The sequence below is a fragment of the Podarcis cretensis genome (assembly GCF_951804945.1).
Source record: "Podarcis cretensis genome assembly, chromosome: 9".
NCBI classification, from domain to species: domain Eukaryota; kingdom Metazoa; phylum Chordata; class Lepidosauria; order Squamata; family Lacertidae; genus Podarcis; species Podarcis cretensis.
This window is the reverse complement of record NC_137178.1, coordinates 23,055,803-23,077,101: the sequence shown is the minus strand read 5'-3', so window position 1 is coordinate 23,077,101 and position 21,299 is coordinate 23,055,803. Positions and strand designations below refer to the sequence as shown.

General features: G+C 45.9%; 1 long non-coding RNA gene across 1 annotated transcript; it reads right to left on the bottom strand.

Moving 5' to 3' along the window:
* Positions 1-8,914: 8,914 nt before the first annotated feature.
* On the bottom strand, positions 8,915-10,451 carry LOC307223952. Its single transcript, XR_013842347.1, has 3 exons — positions 10,386-10,451; positions 9,521-9,589; positions 8,915-9,317 (listed from the first exon to the last, which is right to left on the bottom strand). It is a non-coding gene; the product is annotated as an uncharacterized lncRNA (long non-coding RNA).
* Between the last annotated feature and the right edge of the window lie 10,848 nt (positions 10,452-21,299).

Below are 21,299 nucleotides of genomic sequence, written 5' to 3'. Positions count from 1 at the left end.
GTGTGTGGCTAGGGGAGCTTTTATGCCTAGTGAGTCCTGAAGGCCAAGCAGAGATGGCTCTAGGGCCACATTAACTCTTGGGTTTTCCCACCTCTGAATTACACTGGCTGGCAGTAACTCTCCAGGAGTTCAGGCAGGGGCCTCATCCAACCTTCTTGGAGTTATTGTAAATTGAAGATGCAATGATCTGCATGCAAATACTGTGTTGTATGACAGCAAAGAGTGGCTGGGGAAACCCAGCCAGATGGGTGGGCTATAAATAATAAGTTTGTTGTTGTTGTTGTTGTTGTTGTTGTTGTTGTTGTTGTTGTTGTTTAAGTTTTCACCCTTGCTGAAAAAGTCCAGGATTTATCGGTCAGTAACTTCATAGCCCCATCCAAGCCAGGATGACGCAAGAAAATGAATAATTTACCTCAATTCCATACCTCATATTTTAATGTCACAGAAACCTTCTTCCAAGACTTTTCATACCGGAGATAAATGATTACCCAAATGCTCAGGGTGATTTTGAGATTGTATAACATGTGACATGTAGGTGGACAATTGCTAAGGAAATGAAACACAGTCACAGTTGACCTCAAAGGAGGAACCTTCTCAAAATGAGGGGACTGGTGAAATGGAAGTTGAATATTGAGTCATGCTGCCTTGCCTGCAGATGCTATTGTTCCACCTGGTCTATACAATTTCTGGTTGATGGAAGAAGTTTGTCTCCAGAGTTCAATGCAGGGGTTTTTAGATAGGAAAAAAAATTTCATCTGGTATCCTTTTGTTTAACAATCATTTCACCTTTCTACTGTTATTGCAACCTAGATCCCTGGAGAGCCAATCAATAGGCTTTCTGGATCCTCATGACCTTAAGACCTGGCAAGAAGTCCAAGCACAGAGAATCAATCACAGGACTGTACAAAATCAAGAAAGAGTCCTTCATTTCAGCCCAGCTTCATCTTTGGTTCCCTCCTGAACTGAACATGGAGGTTGACAGAAGAAGTCCCATAACAGTGCTCAGTGTCCAAGGAACACTACATTAGAAGGAACTGTGAAGATTGTACAAAAAATGGAATGTACATTACATTGCAAGGACACTTTTTCCTCCACTCAGTTCAAACCAGTTTTGTCTGTACAGGTTTAATATTGTAATATTTTGTAAAGTATATGTCTTTACAAATGTGCAATGGCACGTGATCAAATGTAAAAAAAAGTAGAGAGAGAAAATGAAACCCATGTTTGAAAATATTTTCTTGCTGCTGAAATATTATAGAATCAACACCTTGTGTTTCTGCTGCATGCTGAAATTTATTAGAAGAATTTCCCTGTTTTGCTTTGGAGAGATCCGTAATGCCAGATGTCATGGTAATCATGAAAGTCACTTACCAAGTTACCAGTGTTCTGCTGTCCAGGCGCTATTTGTTATAGAGATGCACAGTTAAGATGGGGAGGACCTTGGGACACCATTCAGCCAATGTTAAGGACGTGTTAAGTCCCACTGGCATGTTTAAGACTCTGCTCCAGAAATTATTGGGAATTTAAATGTTATTACTTTCCCTGGATTCATTGCCATGGTATATTGAAGTGCCTACAATAAACGCTGTGCGGGAATGAAATGAATTCATCCCTGCTCATAAGCTCACACTCTTAAAAAAGGTGAAATAAAAGTGGGAAAGGAAAAGATTGTTACTAGGTATGCAAGGGCAAAGTGTGAAGCTTGGGGTCCCCAGATAGAAGCACTGGTTTCTACCAATGCTGCCCTTGTCTGAAGCCTCCTGGCATCAAATCCCATGTGATTCTGAAAGGCCCCCTGACCAGAACAGGGAAGCAGGGGCAGATAGATAGATAGATAAACTTTATTCACATTAGCCAATGGCCATAGCAACATAAAACAAGCAAGATATATATACAAATAAAATATATACAAATAAAAAAGACAGCAATGGGTAAAAAGGGCAATCAAATGACCAAGGCAGGGGCAGATAGCAGACACCTTTTGTGGCTTCAGCTTACAGAAATGGAAATGGAAAAGTTAAAAACCAGGACCATAATCATCACACAAATGGTAATAGTATCAAGTTAATCAACAATGAATATAAAGAAGAACTCACAAGGGGGGAAACTGAATGTTTAAACATTCCTTAAGAGAAGGTCAGATGGAGGCAGTTCCGTGTATGCCCATGAAGGAGTGCGAAGACAAGCATGAGCTGCTGGTGGGGCAGTAGGTTGGCTATGCCCATGTGCCCGCTCTCTGCCCCACCCACTCCAGACCATCCTGGTAAGAGGCGCAGATGTTGCTGTCATGAGGCCAGTTCCACAGCACCAACCAACCCCATCAGCCCCTCACCTCTGACATCCACTAATAGTATACAGCAGTGGAAGTCTAGTAGGAGATTGGTTTTTAAGGTTAGAGTGAAAACAGAGAAAATAGATAAGAAAAGGCAAGGCTGTGAGTAGGCTTAAAAGTGAGAAAAGGGGTTAAACTCAGTTTGGATTGTGCCCAATTTTCCCAAATGTGTAGCTCTTCATGCCTGGTGCTAATACTGTAGCTAATACTGAGAAGCAAACTATGCTTTTTGCATCACAAGAATATTGGGTTGGATCCAGGACAAGTGGTCACAAGGATGTTCCTTTGATTTCAAGGGCTTCTGTTAGTCATTTCACGTTGGTCTTAATGGGATACAAGTGTGACTAATTTGTTCTGGATCCAGTCCATTATTTATACCACTTGCCTAAGAACAGCTAGAACAGCCCATTTGCCCAAAAATATGAAAGGGTGGTTTGTCCCAGTACATTTTATTCAAACACTATGAATGTGTAGCACAGATTTCCTCCAACCTTGTGCCCTCCCAGAGTTTTGGACTCCAATTCCCATCATCCCAAGATAGCATGGCCAATGGTCAGGGATGATGGTAGCTGAGGTCCTGCAACATGTAGAAAATGTCAGGTTATGAAAGACTGGGCCCTTTGCACTGCGGTCCCCAAGACCCTGACAGTCAGCAGGTTATCAGGCACTTGGGAACCCCATGCATGGGATGGGGGCCAGATAAAGATTTGGCCCCCAGAGCCCAAAAGATTCCACCTTCTCCTAGGCCACCTTCCTTAGGTAGTTAATGGCCAGAGCTTGCCTCCTTTTATGACCCTGGAGAATCCATTTAGCATGGAGAAACAAACAGTAAAGCAGCTTGAATGTACCTGAAAAGCAAGGAATTCATAGGTCAATTAACTTACTCATAACACAGGTTGGAAAAGTTACAGGGGAAACTCAAATCAGCCCTGCCTTTTCCTTCAAAGGTCACTCTCTGCTGCTTTGTTCAACAAATCAAAGATTGGAGGTTATTTTCCTCCACCCCCATGGCAATTGTCAGCTTGTTTTTACACTTCATTAGGAGTAATTTCCATAATTACTGACTCAATGAAATGTCACAATACTGTAGAATCATCAAGCTGCACACTAGGAAATGAAGTTCTTGCCGCTGTGAAGCCCATGTAGGGATAGTCTGATTTTTATTTTTTATTTTTTAAATAATATTTATTAAAATTTTAAAGGTTACAGAAAGAAAAAGTAAAAATACCACATTAAACAAAAACAAAACAACACATCACAGTCTAAAAAAACAGAAAAATAAAATCCATTAAACAGAAACAAAAACGCAAAGAAAAATACAGCAAATCTTCTCATTACTTATCTTTCATTAGCTTATTTCCTTGACCTCCTCACACCTCCCTTTTTTGTATTCTAGATCAATTATCCATTTCAGCAAATCCTTTCCCTCTTTTAAAATTTTAGTCCTGTAAATTATCTTAATATAATGTAACTTTACTTTTCCTCCTTTCACCAATTAACAGTCAGTTATTCCCAAATCCTTATATCATTCCTGCTAAAATCATATAATATTATTCCAACATCCTTCTAACAGTTATTAATTTTACAATGTTTCTGTAAATAGTCTTTAAATTTCTTCCAATCTTCCTCCACCGACTCTTCTCCCTGGGATAGTCTAATTTTTAAACGCCAGGTTTGCAACATGAAAAAAGAGGGAGATCAATTTCCATTTGAAGCTTTCTGGAAAATATTTTTACAGTAAGAATGAAACAGTGTCTCCGGGGTCACATATGGGTTCACACAGCAAAGGATGCTCTGATGGAGGTGGCCTGGTAAAAACACACCACTGAGCAGGAATTACTTTTTGCACATCCCCAGGCAGGATCCACACTTCTGAGGAGGTGAGAACCACAGGAAAGTCCACAGAAAAGGCAAAGCTGCAGTGATGTGCTCCCAAATGGATCAAAACATTCTGTGTGTCTGTGTCTGTTTCTGTGTGTTCACAGGACAGGACAGTATGAAAGAGTTTAAAACTACCAAGCAACCCAAACAAATACTGCAGCTTGTTATATTAAAAGACAAGAACATTTAACGTCTTGGCTGTGTACACATCATACATTTAAAGCGCACTGAAGGCACATGACTGGGAATTGTAGTTTGTTAAGAGAGCTAGGAATTGTAGATCTGTCAGGGGGTAAACTACAGCTCCCAGCATTCTTCGTACGGTGTGTATGAACTCCAATCCAACTACAGATCCAGCTACAGTGGTACCTCAGGTTACATATGCTTCAGGTTACACACTCCGCTAACCCAGAAATAGTGCTTCAGATTAAGAACTTTGCTTCAAGATAAGAACAGAAATCAGGCTCCGGCGGTGCGGCAGCAGCAGGAGGCCCCATTAGCTAAAGTGGTGCTTCAGGTTAAGAACAGTTTCAGGTTAAGAATAGTCCTCCGGAACGAATTAAGTACTTAACCCAAGGTACCACTGTACTCCAATCCAAATCCTTTCTGAATGGGAAAGTCTGATATTATGGGAAATATTATGGGAAAGTCTAATATTATCTTCTAAAGAACTGGCAGTCTCTGTTTGACATGGGTTTCTTTGAGACATATACACCATAACATAGAAGCCAGTACAGTACTGTGATTCCCTGCTCTATCCCACTAGTGATGCTACTTGTGTAGCAGATGGAACTGGTTATGGTAAAGGGCAGGAGGGATCCTAAGGTGTTTTCTGGGACTGCACAAGGCTACACGGGTAAATATCAACATGTTGAAACAAGCCCAGAAATCAACGACAGGAAACTTTGGTTATACAGTATATGCCCAAGTTCAGTTTAAAGATAGCAAACTGTAAGAAAGGCGAGCAGAGGCTTGAAGACACCTTTAGCACTTGAAGAGCAGGCTGAGCTGGTACACTTTGCTCTTCCAAAGGGTTTGGGTAAAAGTCAGATGCAATAAATTGAAAGGGGTCCTCTTGAATCTGCATGATTTTACGGAGTGCTATTTTTCTAGAAAAAGAGGTGCCGGAATTCATCATGAATGCAATCATTCATTGCATCATTCTATTAGAATGGCAATGTTGCCCACCTGAGAGGTGCCGGAACTCACATGAGAGGCGCCAGAACTGAGTTCTGGTTAGTTCCCACCCCAAAAGCCCTGATTTTACGTGGAGTCTCTCATCAAATTAAAGCTTACAATGGTAGACCACACAATGAAAATCATAGCTTCAGTACTTGTGAGCACCACCAAAAACATTGATTCAAGGCATGGATCCTTCATGAATTTTGACAGGATGACAACAAAACTACCCAAAAAACCATAGAATACATCTGTGGATGCAGAGGTCACCTATGATCTGATGATCCCAGGGGGCAGGTTAATGACTCCTCCAGATGCTCAATGTTTTGCCAAGGAGTTCCTTCTTTCTTAGAGGCAGAACATTTCTGTGTCCTGAAAGTTATCTGTGTACTGAAAGTACATTATTCTGTATCTGGAAAATATCATTCTTGTCCCCATAGCATGTTCGCATTCAGCAAATTTTATGCTGCAAGAAAATTTACCCAATGTGCACTTTCTGCAGTTAGACTGTAAACTTGGGCTTCATCTTGATTATTTGGGCTTGCCTAAGCGTCAAACCTCAGCAGGTAACCTCTGCTTCCTTGACAAAAATCTATCACGTCCTGGACTTTTGATAAAAATACATCATAGCGCTCTTTGGTACCCTTCGCAACGTAACGATACAGCAAGCTGTGCGTCGAACATATCTGGATGGTGTTATTTTTTACAGGAGAGGTGGCTGAAGAAGCTGAAATTGCCTGAAGACTGTGTGCAGCTGGCTGGCTAAAATCAGGCTGGCTCGATTGTTGAGGCCTCCTAAATATAACTTCTTGTGGTCTGGGGTGTTTCGCAAGGTAGAGCAGCTAATCTCTTCGGACAATATGCAGTGAGCTACATCAGTGGGCAAACAGGATTTGCTATTCCAAATCTGAGAGAGGCACAGAGCATCCCTCTATGAGAAAAGTGAAGACATTGGGGCTTGGATATTGCTACAAAGCAGAATACCATTTTTCTCAAATGGTGAATCTGAAGTAACATATTATATGAATTGACTCTGTGAGACCACACACAGGAGAACGCCCTTGAACTATACGCCACTGAAGAAGACTTTATAAGTCAAAACACATCTGGCATGTTTTCTGAAATACATCTGTAAATAGCCTTCATGTTCTGGATTTCAGGGTTTGGAGCAATCATACTTTTGTATTCCACTGCTGTGGTGCAGTTAGTATTTGAAAGTCAACAAGCTGCGCCTGCTTTGGGAAGTTGTGAAGCCACATAAGATTATTTAGTTATTGTCAGGCATTCTGTTGGCCACCAGCTGTAGATCTGGGGGGTGGGGGTGCACACTTTTTAGAATTATTGCATAGCTAGGTGATAGAAATATATTACAGTGGTACCTCTGGTTACATACACTTCAGGTTACATACGCTTCAGGTTACAGACTCCACTAACCCAGAAATAGTACCCCTGGTTAAGAACTTTGCTTCAGGATGAGAACAGAAATCGTGCTCCAGCGGTGCGGAGGCAGCGGGAGGCCCCATTAGCTAAAGTGGTGCTTCAGGTTAAGAACAGTTTCAGGCTAAGAACGGACCTTCGGAACGAATTAAGTACTAAACCCAAGGTACCACTGTATATTTATACATTTATTTAGACCGTGAATTATTCATCTGCATCCAGGGGTTGCTCAGGGATTACCTCCTCTAGGTCTGCTTTTCTAAATATGAAAAGCAACTTGAGAAACAGCCTTTAAAAATCAAAACGGCTATAAAGGATATGGGCAGACTTTGCTCTCACAACCTCTCGCCTCCTAGCATACGAAACCATATCCATTTTGCGATATTCATTAGGCACAGAACCAAGAATATCTTCATCTGGAAATCTTCCCTCTGGGGACCTGGGCTCCTTCACTTGCACTCTGATTTTGGGGTAATTCCACAGACATTTCCATGCTGACTTGGGCATTGCTGAGTGTTTATTGTTTAACATACAGCACTGGCCTGTGACTGATCATGGAATATTAAGTTCAGTGAAGCTTAGTCCCAAGTAAGAGGCATAGACTTGAAGGCATGGATGGAGGAGAAGTTTCATTCACTTCACATTTAAAGGCAAACTTGCCTGATTTGCAATTTCTTTTCAAAAAATACACACCATGAAAATGAAAATGCAGCTATCCTTCAAATCTGTGTGAATTTCCTTTAAAATAGCTCAACAAATTTGTGTTCAAATTTTCACTTTTTGAAATATGGCAACCCTAGCATAAAAATGCATGTGTGGGTGAAAATGGCATTAAAATATATTATATTAGAGGAAGATGGACTTCTGGCAAGCGATGGGCTGCACCTCACAACAGTTGGGAGGAATGTTTTTGCCAAAAATCTCAGAAACCTCATCAGGAGGGCTTTAAACTGACTAATGTGGGGGAGGGAGACAGTGCTCCTGAAGGTAGAAGTCTATCAATTGATGAAGATGATCATCCAAATGTCATAGACCAAATGGAGCAAACAGCACGCAGACCTAGTGGTGGGAGGAAAAAATCCTTAAATAAGAGACACGGGGGAATGATTAATGGACTTCAATGTCTGTACACTAATGCGCAAATCATGGGAAATAAACAAGATGAGCTTGAGCTCTTGGTACAGCAAACTAAATATGACATAATAGGCATCAATGAAACCTGGTGGGATACGTCCCACGACTGGAATGTAATAATGGAGGGATACAATCTATTTCAGAGAAACAGACCAGACAAGAAAGGAGGAGGAGTGGCGTTATATGTCAGGGATGTGTATACCTGTGAAGAGATCCAAGATTTAGAACCTCAAAGCCAAAGTGAGAGCATTTGGGTCAAAATTAAGGGAGAGAAGAATAACAGTGACCTCATTGTGGGAGTTTACTATAGATCCCCAAGCCAAATGGAGGACATAGATGATGCCTTCCTGGAACAGATGGCCAAGCATGCAAAAGGAAGGGAGATAGCAGTACCCAAGCCAAATGGAGGACATAGATGATGCCTTCCTGGAACAGATGGCCAAGCATGCAAAAGGAAGGGAGATAGTAGTAATGGGGGACTTCAATTACCCGGATATTTGCTGGATGTCAAATTCAGCCAAGAGCATAAGGTCAAACAGATTCCTCACTGGCCTTGCAGACAACTTCGTTGTCCAGAAAGTGGGAGAAGCAACAAGAGGAACAGCCATTTTAGATCTGGTCCTAACCAATGTTGATGACCTGGTTAGTGGGGTAGAAGTGGAAGGATCATTAGGCGTGAGTGATCATGCTCTTCTGAAGTTTACTATACAGCGGAAAGGAGCAGCCAAGCATACTAGGACTCAGTTTCTTGACTTTAAGAAAGCCAACTTCATAAAACTTAGGGAAGTGCTGGGTGAGATCCCATGGACAGTAATACTAAAAGGAAAGGGAGTTCATGATGGCTGGGAGTTTGTTAAGAGGGAGATAGTAAAAGCACAACTTCAGGCAATACCGATGAGGTGGAAACATGGAAGGTGCCTAAAGAAGCCAGGGGGGCTATCTAAAGAACTTTTAACTGAGTTAAGATTAAAAAAGGATGTGTACAAAAAATGGAAAAGGGGGGAAACCACCAAAGAGGAATTCAAACAAATAGCCAGCACGTGTAGACACAAAGTCAGAAAAGCTAAAGCACACAATGAACTCAGGCTTGCTAGAGAGGTTAAAAGCAACAAAAAAGGCTTTTATGGGTATGTTCGTAGCAAAAGGAAGAACAAAGAAACAGTGGGGTCACTCAGAGGAGAAGATGGTGAAATGCAAACAGGGGACACAGAAAGAGCTGAACTCCACAATGCCTTCTTTGCCTCAGTCTTCTCCGATAAAGAAAACAATGCCCGACCTGAAGAATTTGGAGCAAATGATTCAGCAGAGGAAACACAGCCCAGAATAACTAAGGAGATAGTACAAGAATACTTGGCTAGTTTAGATGTATTCAAGTCTCCAGGGCCAGATGAACTGCATCCAAGAGTATTAAAAGAACTGGCAGATGTGATCTCAGAGCCACTGGCAGTCATCTTTGAGAATTCCTGGAGAACAGGCGAAGTCCCGGCAGACTGGAGGAGGGCAAATGTTGTCCCTATTTTCAAAAAGGGGAAAAGAGAGGACCCAAATAATTACCACCTAGTCAGTCTGACATCAATACCAGGGAAGATTCTGGAGCAGATCATTAAGCAAACAGTCTGTGAGCACCTAGAAAGGAATACTGTGATCACCAATAGTCAGCATGGATTTCTGAAAAATAAGTCATGTCAGACTAACCTGATCTCGTTTTTTGACAGAATTACAAGCCTGGTAGATGAAGGGAACACAGTGGATGTAGCCTACCTTGATTTCAGCAAGGCATTTGACAAGGTGCCCCATGATATTCTTGTAAAGAAGCTGGTAAAATGTGGTCTTGACTATGCTACCACTCAGTGGATTTGTAACTGGCTGACTGACCGAACCCAAAGGGTGTTCATCAATGGTTCCTCTTCATCCTGGAGAAGAGTGACTAGTGGGGTGCCACAGGGTTCTGTCTTGGGCCCAGTCTTATTCAACATCTTTATCAACGACTTGGATGATGGACTAAAGGGCATCCTGATCAAATTTGCAGATGACACCAAACTGGGAGGGGTGGCTAACACCCCAGAGGACAGGATCACACTTCAAAACGACCTTGACAGATTAGAGAACTGGGCCAAAACAAACAAGATGAATTTTAACAGGGAGAAATGTAAAGTATTGCACTTGGGCAAAAAAAATGAGAGGCACAAATACAAGATGGGTGACACCTGGCTTGAGAGCAGTACATGTGAAAAGGATCTAGGAGTCTTGGTTGACCACAAACTTGACATGAGCCAACAGTGTGACATGGCAGCTAAAAAAGCCAATGCAATTCTGGGCTGCATCAATAGGAGTATAGCATCTAGATCAAGGGAAGTAATAGTGCCACTGTATTCTGCTCTGGTCAGACCTCACCTGGAGTACTGTGTCCAGTTCTGGGCACCACAGTTCAAGAAGGACACTGACAAACTGGAACGTGTCCAGAGGAGGGCAACCAAAATGGTCAAAGGCCTGGAAACGATGCCTTATGAGGAATGGCTGAGGGAGCTGGGCATGTTTAGCCTGGAGAAGAGGAGGTTAAGGGGTGATATGATAGCCATGTTCAAATATATAAAAGGATGTCACATAGAGGAGGGAGAAAGGTTGTTTTCTGCTGCTCCAGAGAAGCGGACACAGAGGAATGGTTCCGAACTACAAGAAAGAAGATTCCACCTAAACATTAGGAAGAACTTCCTGACAGTAAGAGCTGTTCGACAGTGGAATTTGCTGCCAAGGAGTGTGGTGGAGTCTCCTTCTTTGGAGGTCTTTAAGCAGAGGCTTGACAACCATATGTCAGGAGTGCTTTGATGGTGTTTCCTGCTTGGCAGGGGGTTGGACTCGATGGCCCTTGTGGTCTCTTCCAACTCTATGATTCTATGATTCTATGAAATGTGCTTTGCAGAAATGTGTGTTTCAAGCAAAATCACGTACAAGTCTATCTAATGGTTTTAATTATCTGTACTTTAATAGATCTGTTTTTCATATTGTTTTACTTAAAAGTCTGGTTATTTTTAAATGATTCTCTTTTAAATACTTTTAGCTTTCTGTATTTTATTCATCTTTTTAATAATTTGTGCAAGCTGACTTGAGTCTGGGCGAAAGGTTGTTGCTGGTATCCATCTGTCTCGAGAGAGAGAATGGAGTGCACCTGGGCGAGTGAAGTCAATGAAGTATCACTTCCCCAGGGCACCAGGGTGGGCAGTGTGTTTGGTGGTCCTGGGCTGCCCACATGACAAGACCCCTCTCTTGGTCTCGCTGATGTGGTCCAAAGGAAAGGAAAGCAATCCATTTGGTACCAGCTTGGCTGCAGGAGTTGCCAGAAGGAGGCATACAAGGCGCCATCCAACCATCTTAGGAACTTTGGATTTGTGTAGGGTTTACTCCTTAGCCTTTTCTTCTCCCGAATATATCCCACAAGGCAGCTGAGGCTTTGGGTCAGAGTTTTCCTTCTCCTAGATGGGCTACCTTCCCAGGTTGATGAGCTTCATCTGCCCCTCAATTACCTCTACAGCACATGCAGAAACTGCCTTCTTGAACATTGGACCTGCTGTTGGTCTCATCCATTCAATCTGCTGGAGGCTGTCTTCACATGCAAGGAAAGTCCCTAAGTCACCAAGGGTTTGAGAGCCATCAGCTACCCTTACCTGGTTTAGCCAGCCAGTTGAATCCATTCCTAGGGTGTGACCATATCGCATGCTGACAGCTTCTAGGAGCCACAGGTGAGAGCTGAGTGGCGGGGGGGGGGAGGAACCAAAGGTGGACAACGTACACCAGAAGGAGCATGATGTATCCCACACCAGAGATGCTACCCTTCCCCTAACACGGATCAGCAACCTGCGGCCCATGGGCCACAAGCAGCCCATGCGGGCAGTTTAACTGGCCCATGAGCCGCCCCCAAACCGAGCTGCCCGCTCAGCAAGTCCCTGCACGCTGTGCTGAAGCGGCGTGGGGACTCAGTTCCGTGGCGCCAGAAATCACGTCTGCACATGCCCAGATGCCAGAAATCATACGTGCACTCACGATCTGGCCCATGGAGAGATCTCCACGGGACTTGACAGGCCCAGGCAGGTAAAACCTTGCCGACCCTAACACCAAATAAAGAGGGAGGGAGGGAGGGAGGGAGGGAGGGAGGGAGGAAGGAAGGAAGGAAGGAAGGAAGGAAGGAAGGAAGGAAGGAAGGGGTTTTATTTTTTTTTAAAAAAAAAAAAACCCTCATGTGTACATGTGGAGAATGAGCACTCACACTTTACATTGTGGGTACCCTTTGTGGGATCGCTTGTGGTGCTTACTGGCAAACAGGGGCTGGCTTGCCTCTCAGTGTTAATTTTTGGAGCTTCATGCCCAGCCTCAGCAATCAAGTTTCTTGCTGGGAGGTGGGGCCAGCCCCATTTATAAATAGAGGATGGAGCCAACAATAGCCAGGCATTCGGCTCTGGAGATTCATCCTCCCTCCCCTCCTTTTGTTTAATGTTTCTTGTTTGCAGGTTAACTTTTTCTTCCTGTTTAGCAGGCGTTGCTACAGTCTTTGACTGGTTGCTGTTGAAGGGCTGGGGGAAAAATTTCCTGCATTGGCAGGTTTTTGTCTTCCCCGTAGCAATTCGTCACAACTTTTATGGCCTTGGGTGGAATCCTTTAGCCTTTTCTTCCCTATATTGGCGGTGGGGCGTGAAGTGGTGACTCACCCCCCTGCAGCAGCAATTCCAGGGTTTGTGTGTGTGTGTGTACACACATATACATATATATATATATATATATATATATATATATATATATATATGAGTGTCACTGGCCATACACTGAAAGGTCATCAGTGAACTACCTAAGTGCAGGGATATGGGCTTGGCTGCCTGCTACATTTACGTCTTGCAGAGCACCCCCATATCCCATTTACCCTGATGAGCCCCAGTTCCCCCCGGCTGGGGGGCTGGGAGGGATACACGCCCAAGGCCTAAGCCAAGGTCTTCCTACATTCAGAAGTTTAATAAAGTTGTGGCCTAATTTTAATTCCATATAATGTTGTCAGAGTTTTTATTCCTTCCTTTTGATCCCGGGGGGCTGGGGCTGTCACCACCCGATCACGCAATTGAACTGTTGGTACAATTTGCTTCAGCTGTTCAGTGGATTTTAGAGTAAGCAACCTGCAACAAGCCTCTCCATACCCCCCGTCCCACCCCACTGCCTGGTACCCTAGACAATTGTCTCAGTTCCCCGCTCCTAAATCCAGCCATGGAGTTAGGAAGCACAGGTTCAAATCTCAATTCTGTCAGAAGGCTTACTGGGTATCTTCAGCTAAGTCACCATTTCTCAGAGGTAATTCTGTTCTGCTTTAATCATAGAATCATAGAATTATAGAGTTGGAAGAGACCACAAGGGCCATCGAGTCCAACCCCCTGCCAAGCAGGAAACACCATCAGAGCACTCCTGACATATGGTTGTCAAGCCTCTGCTTCCAAAGAAGGAGACTCCATCTGCTTTCCTTGGCAGATGCTGATTACAAATGTAACCGCCTTTGACTAAATTCCCTCTTGTACACAGAACAACAAAGAATCTTGTGGCATCTTAAAGACCAGCACACTTATTATGGCATAAGTTTTTTGTGGACTGCAAACAGATGCATGAAGTCTTATCCTGGGTTGCAGAGGTGTGTATACACATAAGTGCAGGGATGATGAACAGCCGCCTCATAATGAATTCTAATTCAGTAGCTTAACATTGCCATCTTCCCAATAAGCTCCTTTGTCCAAGAATGACTGCTTTCAGATAAGTTACAGAGTATCCTGGGTGGTTGTAATATTCCTCCACAAACTTTTGGATGTTGCCATTTCTGATGTCACGTTCATGTATTGGGCCTCGGTCCAGTATACCTGAAGAAGAGTCTCCACCACCATCATTCAGCCCGGACACTGAGGTCCACCTCTGAGGGCCCTCTGGCAGTTCCCTCACTGCGAGAAGTGAAGCTACAGGGAACCAGGCAGAGGGCCTTCTCAGTAGTGGCACCCGCCTTGTGGGACACCCTACCACCAGAAGTCAACTATCTGACTTTTAGAAGACATCTGAAGGCATCCCTGTTTTTAATGTTTAATGTTTTGTTGCTTTTGAGTGGCTGGGGAAACCCAGCCAGATGGGCGGGGTATGTATGTATGTATGTATAAAGAAAAAGAAAGAAAGAAAGAAAGAAAGAAAGAAAGAAAGAAAGAAAGAAAGAAAGAAAGGAAGGAAGGAAGGAAGGAAGGAAGGAAGGAAGGAAGGAAGAAAGAAAGAAAGAAAGAAAGAAAGAAAGAAAGAAAGAAAGAAAGAAAGAAAGAAAGAGTAAACTGTATGCTGAGCCCCTTCTGACGCCTGGATCCAGCAAGTGTTAAAATATAAGCCAAACTGGTGAACAGATTGCCTAGGTGATGGGCCATTAAGGGGAACGAAGGAAGGGCGCTTTGTGCAGGATGGCAAATGGGCAAGGCCCTTCTCTCACTTCATGGGTAATTAGAAAGACAAAGCCAGAGTGGAGAGTTGAAAGTTGCCATGATGTGAGCTAGAGGGAAAGCCGCAAGCTGAAGAACGGGTTGTTTTTTATTATTATTATTATTATTATTATTATTATTATTATTATTTATACCCTGCCCTCCGTGACTGATACTGGGCTCAGGGCAGCTAACACCAAATATATAAAATACAATAAAAACACAAAATCAAATGGTTAGTTTAAAATACAATTCAAATCACATTTAAAATCAAAATAAAATTAAGTGGGAACCCACGAATCATAACCGTAGAGGTAAGGAATTAAAATTTCACCAGGCCAGGACATTCATGTTGGTCCCATATGGGCCGATAGAAATAGCCAAAGAGGCCACTTCTCTCCCATAGAGAGAAGGGGGTCAATCTGGGCCTGGCGGAACAGCTCCCTCTTGCAGGCCCTGCAGAAAGATGTCAAATCCCGCAGGGCCCTGGTCTCTTGTGGGAGAGCGTTCCACCAGACTGGGGCCAGGGCTGAGAAGGCTCTGGCCCTAGTCGAGGCCAGTCTAACGTCCTTGAGGCCTGGGACCTCCAAAGTATTATTGTTTGTGGACCGTAAGGTCCACCGCGGGGCGTATCAGGAGAGGCGGTCCTGTAGGTATGAGGGTCCTAGGCTGTATAAAGTTACAGCAATGTTGGATTTCTGTTTGAATCCAAGGCTGCAGCAATGACAGAACCAAGACCCTTCTCAGGTGTTAATGCTGTGAACCCCTCCATTGTAGCCTCAGGCTGTAGATGTGTGTAAACAAACCATATATCATAAAGACACCAGTCTCGGCTGTGCCTCATTTCCAAAGGAGACATAAACCCTGGGAAAGCAAATGGAAACCTCAAACCACTGGGAGATTAGAACTGTGTGCAACAATGCTCTTGGGTCTTCCTGCTCAGTGTCTCAGCCTCTGTTATACTGAGTGTTAAGTTGTAGGTTGACATAGCAGACGACACAGCGATTTCTCCAAGTAGCTCTTTATTTTGTAAGCTGGAATAGAACTGACTGCAAGCAGCTCAGCCGGCCTGCTTTTATAGGCAGCCGGCTGTCAACATTGTAGCAACAACAGCCCAGCGTTTCCCGCCTAAAATAACTGACGTGGACCTGAGTGAAAACTATCTACAGACCTGAGTGAAAACTATATACAGTATCCCCCTGCTGGCCCAGGGTGAAACTTCAATACATAACACCCCTCCCCACCGAGATAAGGCGTTAGTTACAATCGTAATGGTTTCCTTATATACAGCACTACGCGTAATGGTTCAATTAGGCACAAAAGCATATCGGTTACATTTCCCATACTTAGACCAACAGTGATACATGTCCAACAACATAGTCCTTTAAATAAGTTGGGCGCTTGGAAACTCTGCCAGACCGCCAGGGACTGGTAGCCAAGTCCAGAGGGCCACACAGTTCTTGCTGAGGCTGTGGTGCGACCCTAGGTGGCGTTGGAACCAACTCCCCTGGATCCGCTGCTGTGGGTGGAGCCTCCGCAAGTGGAGTGGTCTGAGTCTGTGGTAAGTCTGGCAGACCCTCTGAAGCGGCTTGGTTCGGCTCCACGCTGGCAGTTTGCGAGGGAGGTGTAGGTGGGGCCTTGCCATCTGTACGTGTCTCTTCTTGAGCCGCAAGCGCAGTTGGGGGCACCACAGTAGTGTCCAAGTCCCCAACCCTGTGCCTAAGCTGGTCTATGTGCCGTCGCCACAAGCGTCCGTCTTCGAGTGCCACCTGGTACGAGCGAGGTCCAATGACTCCCACTACTGTGGCTGGCACCCAAGGAATGTCCCCCACATAGTTCCGGGCAAAGACCTGGTTTCCTGGAACAAATGACCGTGGCGCGTTGGCACAACCTGGGGGTTCAGCCACGGCAAAGTCCGGGTGCAGCTGTTCGAGCGGTGACCTGAGGCGGCGGCCCATAAGCAGTTCAGCAGGACTCCGCCCTGTGGCCGCATGAGGGGTGATGTGTTGCACGAACAAGTATTCGGCGACCCGCTCATGCCAGTCTCCCCGGTCCAGGCGCACCAGTGCCTCTTTTGCCGAGCGCACCATGCTCTCCGCTTGCCCGTTGCTGGATGGATGAAAGGGTGCCGTTAGGGCATGGCGGATGCCCAGTCCCAAAAGATACCGCTCAAACGTGCCTGACGTGAACTGCGGTCCGTTGTCAGAGACAAGGACATCAGGACACCCATGCGTTGCAAACAGGCCTCGCAGCACCCGGATGACGGCTTCGGTAGTGGTGGAGGGCATCAGGGCGACCTCCAGCCATTTGGAATAGGCGTCCACCACTACCATAAAGGTCCGGCCGTGAAAGGGGCCAGCCAGATCGATGTGCACCTTCGACCAGGGTGTCTTTGGCGTCTCTCAGGTGTGTCCCTTAGCTGCCGGTGGTGCAGGCCTCGACTCTTGGCACGCTTGACAGGCGGACACCCAGGCAGTGATGGCATCGTCCATATTAGGCCACCAGACGTAACACCGAGCCAACGCCTTCATTTTGACAATTCCCGGGTGGCCAACGTGCAGAGCCTCCAGGACGCGCTGATGGAGTCCCTGTGGAATCACGACGCGGTCTCCCCACAGCAGACAGCCGCGATGAGCTGAGAGTTCATGTTGTCTGGTTGCGAAGGGCTGGAACTCCGATGCAAAAGGCCCTTGTGGCCACCCCCTCCACACCCAGTTGAGCACCCGGCTGATGGTGCGATCCTGGGCAGACGCGGAGGCCACAGTGGCAGCCGATACAGGCGCTGCCAGAAGATCCTCAATCAGAAGGAGCGATGAAGCTGGAGCCGGGTCTTCCACAAATGCTGGAAGAGGGCAACGGCTGAGGGCATCGGCATGGCCCATCGATTTCCCGGGGCGATGGATGAGCCGGTAGTGGTAGGCAGCCAGGAAAACAGTCCATCGCAGCATGCGTGGCGAGAGGACCGGTGGAGTTGGACGATCACCGGCGAGGAGGCCCAGGAGTGGCTTGTGGTCAGTGATGAGGTCAAAAGTCCTGCCATAGAGGTATTCATGGAACCTCTTCACTCCAGCCACAAGTGCCAGTGCCTCCTTGTCGAGCTGGCTGTAATTCCGTTCCGTCGGAGATAGCGTCCTGGAAAAGTAGGCGAGCGGTGCTTCTCTTCCGTCTGGAAAACGGTGACTAAGGACAGCACCGATGCCAAAAGGTGAGGCGTCGCAGGCAAGGACCAGTGGCCTGGATTCACTGTACTGTACCAGCACACTGTCTGATGAAAGGAGAGCCTTGACCGCGTTGAAGGCCGCCGTCTCCCGATGACCCCAGGCCCAAGGCGTCTTTGTGCTAAGGAGTCGGTGAAGAGGCTCAGCCACTGTGGCTTTGTGGGGCAGGAACATGTTATAAAAGTTCAGCAGCCCCAGGAACGCCTGCAACTCCTTCTTGTTCTTTGGGGTGGGGGCCTGCTGGATAGCGCGGATCTTGGATGTGGTCGGGTGAAGGCCGGAGGCATCGATAAGATAGCCCAGGAACTCTACCTGTGGAACGGCGATCTGGCACTTTTCCCTCTTTACCTTGAGCCCAGCCTCTTGGAACCTGGTCAGCACGGCACGGAGGCGCTCGAACAGCTGCTGGTGTGAGTCTGCAGACACCAAGACGTCATCAAAATATGGTACCACGCCCGGAAGCCCTTGCAGGAGACGCTCCATAAGGCTTTGGAAGATGCCAGGAGCCACACTCACCCCGAACTGCAACTGACAGCAATGGAATGCCCCTCAGTGGGTGACGATCATCTGGGCTTCAGCAGTGGCATCATTGACGGGCAGTTGTTGATAGGCTTGGGCAAGGTCCAGCTTAGCGAAGACCTTACCCTCACCCAGGGAATGCAGCAGGTGTTGGACAACAGGAACCAGATAAGCGTGCTGCTGAAGTGCATTGTTGATCGTGCACTTGTAGTCAGCGCAGATTCTCACTGACCCATTTGGCTTGACAGGCGTGACGATGGGGGTTTCCCACTTGGCGTGGTCAACCGGCTCCAAAACTCCTTGGGCGATCAGTTTGTCCAGTTGTTCGTCCACCTTAGCCTTGAGAGCAAAGGGAACCCGGCGTGGCTTTAGCTTGATGGGGGTGACTTGTGGATCAAGGCTAAAGGAGATGGGCGTACCTGTATATATTTTTTTTTTTTTTATAATAATTTTTATTAATTTCCACACATATAATAAAGAACAATGTAAAACAGTATCACATCATACTCATCGGTTCTTACCCTTCTTTCTTTGACTTCCCCATACCTCCCCATCCCTGCATCCTTATTTAATAATTCTTTAGCAACCCTTGAGTCCATTATCTTAGTTCCCTTTCATAAAAATTTCTTAAGTTTTTTTTGTTTACTGCTGCAATTCTTTACTTCTTACCCCCTGACATCCTAACATTCCTCAATTTTGCAATTATTTTTAAGATATATTTTGAAGTTCTTCCAGTCCTCTTCCACTGTCTCTTTCCCCTGGTCCCGGATTCTGCCCGTCATCTCGGCGAGTCCCATAAAGTCAATCACCTTTGTTTGCCATTCTTCCAGAGTAGGTAGTTCTTGCGTCTTCCAATACTTTGCCAGTAGAATTCTTGCTGCTGTAGTGGCATACATAAAGAAAGTCCTATCCTTCCTTAACACCACTTGGCCCACCATGCCCAAGAGGAAAGCCTCTGGTTTCTTAGGAAAAGTCCACTTAAGGACCTTCTTAATTTCATTATAGATCATTTCCCAGAAAGCTTTAACCTTTGGGCAGGTCCACCAAAGGTGGTAGAAAGTGCCTTCAGTCTCATTACATTTCCAACACTTATTATTAGGCAAATGATAAATTTTTGCAAGCTTGACTGGGGTCATGTACCATCGGTAGATCATTTTCATAATATTTTCTCTTAATGCATTACATGCAGTAAATTTAATACCGGTGGTCCATAACTGTTCCCAGTCAGCAAACATGATATCATGACCGATATCTTGTGCCCATTTAATCATAGCTGATTTCACCGTTTCATCCTGTGTATTCCATTTTAGCAGCAAGTTATACATTTTTGATAAGTTCTTAGTATTGGATTCCAACAGTTCTGTTTCTAATTTTGACTTCTCTTTCTGAAATCCTATTTTCCTGTCCTGTTTAAATATCTCATTTATCTGATGGTAATGCAACCAATCTCGAACCTTAGGCTTTAGTTTCTCATAACTCTGAAGTTTCACCCTTTCGCCATCATATTCTAAAATCTCATGATATTTTGGCCATTTAGAATCCATATTAAGCTTTTTTACTTCCCTAGCTTCCATTGGTGACACCCACCTAGGGGTTTTACTTTCCAGCAAATCTTTGTATCTAATCCAAACGTTATACAATGCTTTCCTTACAATATGGTTTTTAAAACTTTTATACACCTTTACCTTGTCGTACCATAAGTATGCATGCCAACCAAAACTATTGTCATACCCTTCCAGGTCCAAAATGTCAGTGTTCTCAAGAAGTAGCCAGTGTTTCAACCAGCAGAAAGCTGGGCGTACCTGTATATTGCCCCAAGGTGCCGTCGAAAACCTCGGCAAAGTCTTTGACCAGACCCTCAGTCTCTGCGTTAGAGATGCAGTTGATGCCGGTGACTTCCAGGCCGAGGGCATCAAACCAGTCTAGCCCTAGGAGGCTTGGCCGCTGACCTTCGACCACCACCAACCGGAGCAGGCCCGAAAAATCCTTGAAGGCAATCCGGAACCGGCCAACGCCTACCACGGGAATGTCGTTTCCCTGGTAGTCTCTCAGGTGTACGCGGTGAGAGTCGAGTTGCCTTTTGGACACTCTGGGTACCAGTCTTTTGATGGTGCTCCATGACACGATGGACAGGGCAGACCCGGTGTCGATCTCCATGTCACATGGAGCTCCTTCAATGAGCACCGTGACGTTCAGCTTGCGTCGCATAGGTGAGTCGGTTTGGCCAATCATGGTTCCAGACGGGCAGCGGCAGTTGGTGAGAGCGAAACAACTTTCCTTGGCAGACTGGAGTGAAGACTTGGACTTGCGAGTCGATGAAGGGGGGGGTGTCAGACGGAGCCGATTGGCAAACCTTAGCGATGTGGCCCCTTCTGGAACACTTCCTACAGATGGCGTCTCTGAATTGACACTTGGCACGGGAATGGTTGCCTCCGCAGCCGGCACATTCCGGTTGGCCCTTGGACTTCTGTTGGAACTTCCTGCGCTCCCGCTTTGTCTGGTGCATGTCATCGTCTTCACTGGAGGATGCCTCATCACTGCTGGCCTCTTCATGATGCACCGGAACTGGCTCCCTAGCAAGACGTGGGCTGCTGGACTTGCGGATCTCCTGGGCGGAGCGTTCAGCAGCTTCTGAGGCCACAGCCTCCTCAATGGCTTTCTGTAGCGTGAGGTCTGGCTTGGCGAGGAGACGCCGTTGCAGATGGATGTCCCGGACCCCGCAGACGATTCGTTCGATCCATCAGGACATCGTCTAAGTCTCGGAACTCACAGTGCATTGCAGCCTGTCGCAGGGCGGTGGTGTAGTTGTTGATTGACTCCCCCTCTGCCTGGTTCCGGTGGTAGAACGCATGGCGGGCAGCAATCTTGGACGGCTTTGGTGCGTAGTGGTTGCGGAGCTTCTCTTGGATCGTGTCCCATGGTGTTGCCTGGACTGCTTCAGGCGCAACCAATGCTCGGGCCGTCTCAAACACCTCAGGCCCACAGAGGCTGAGGAATAGGCCCCGCTTCCGATCCTTTGATACTGCTGTCAGCTCGTTGGCTTGGAGGTAGCAGTCGAACCGAGCGAGGTAGGAGTCCCATGATTCAGAGGCTGGCGCAAACGGCGGTAGAGGCACAAGTGAAGCC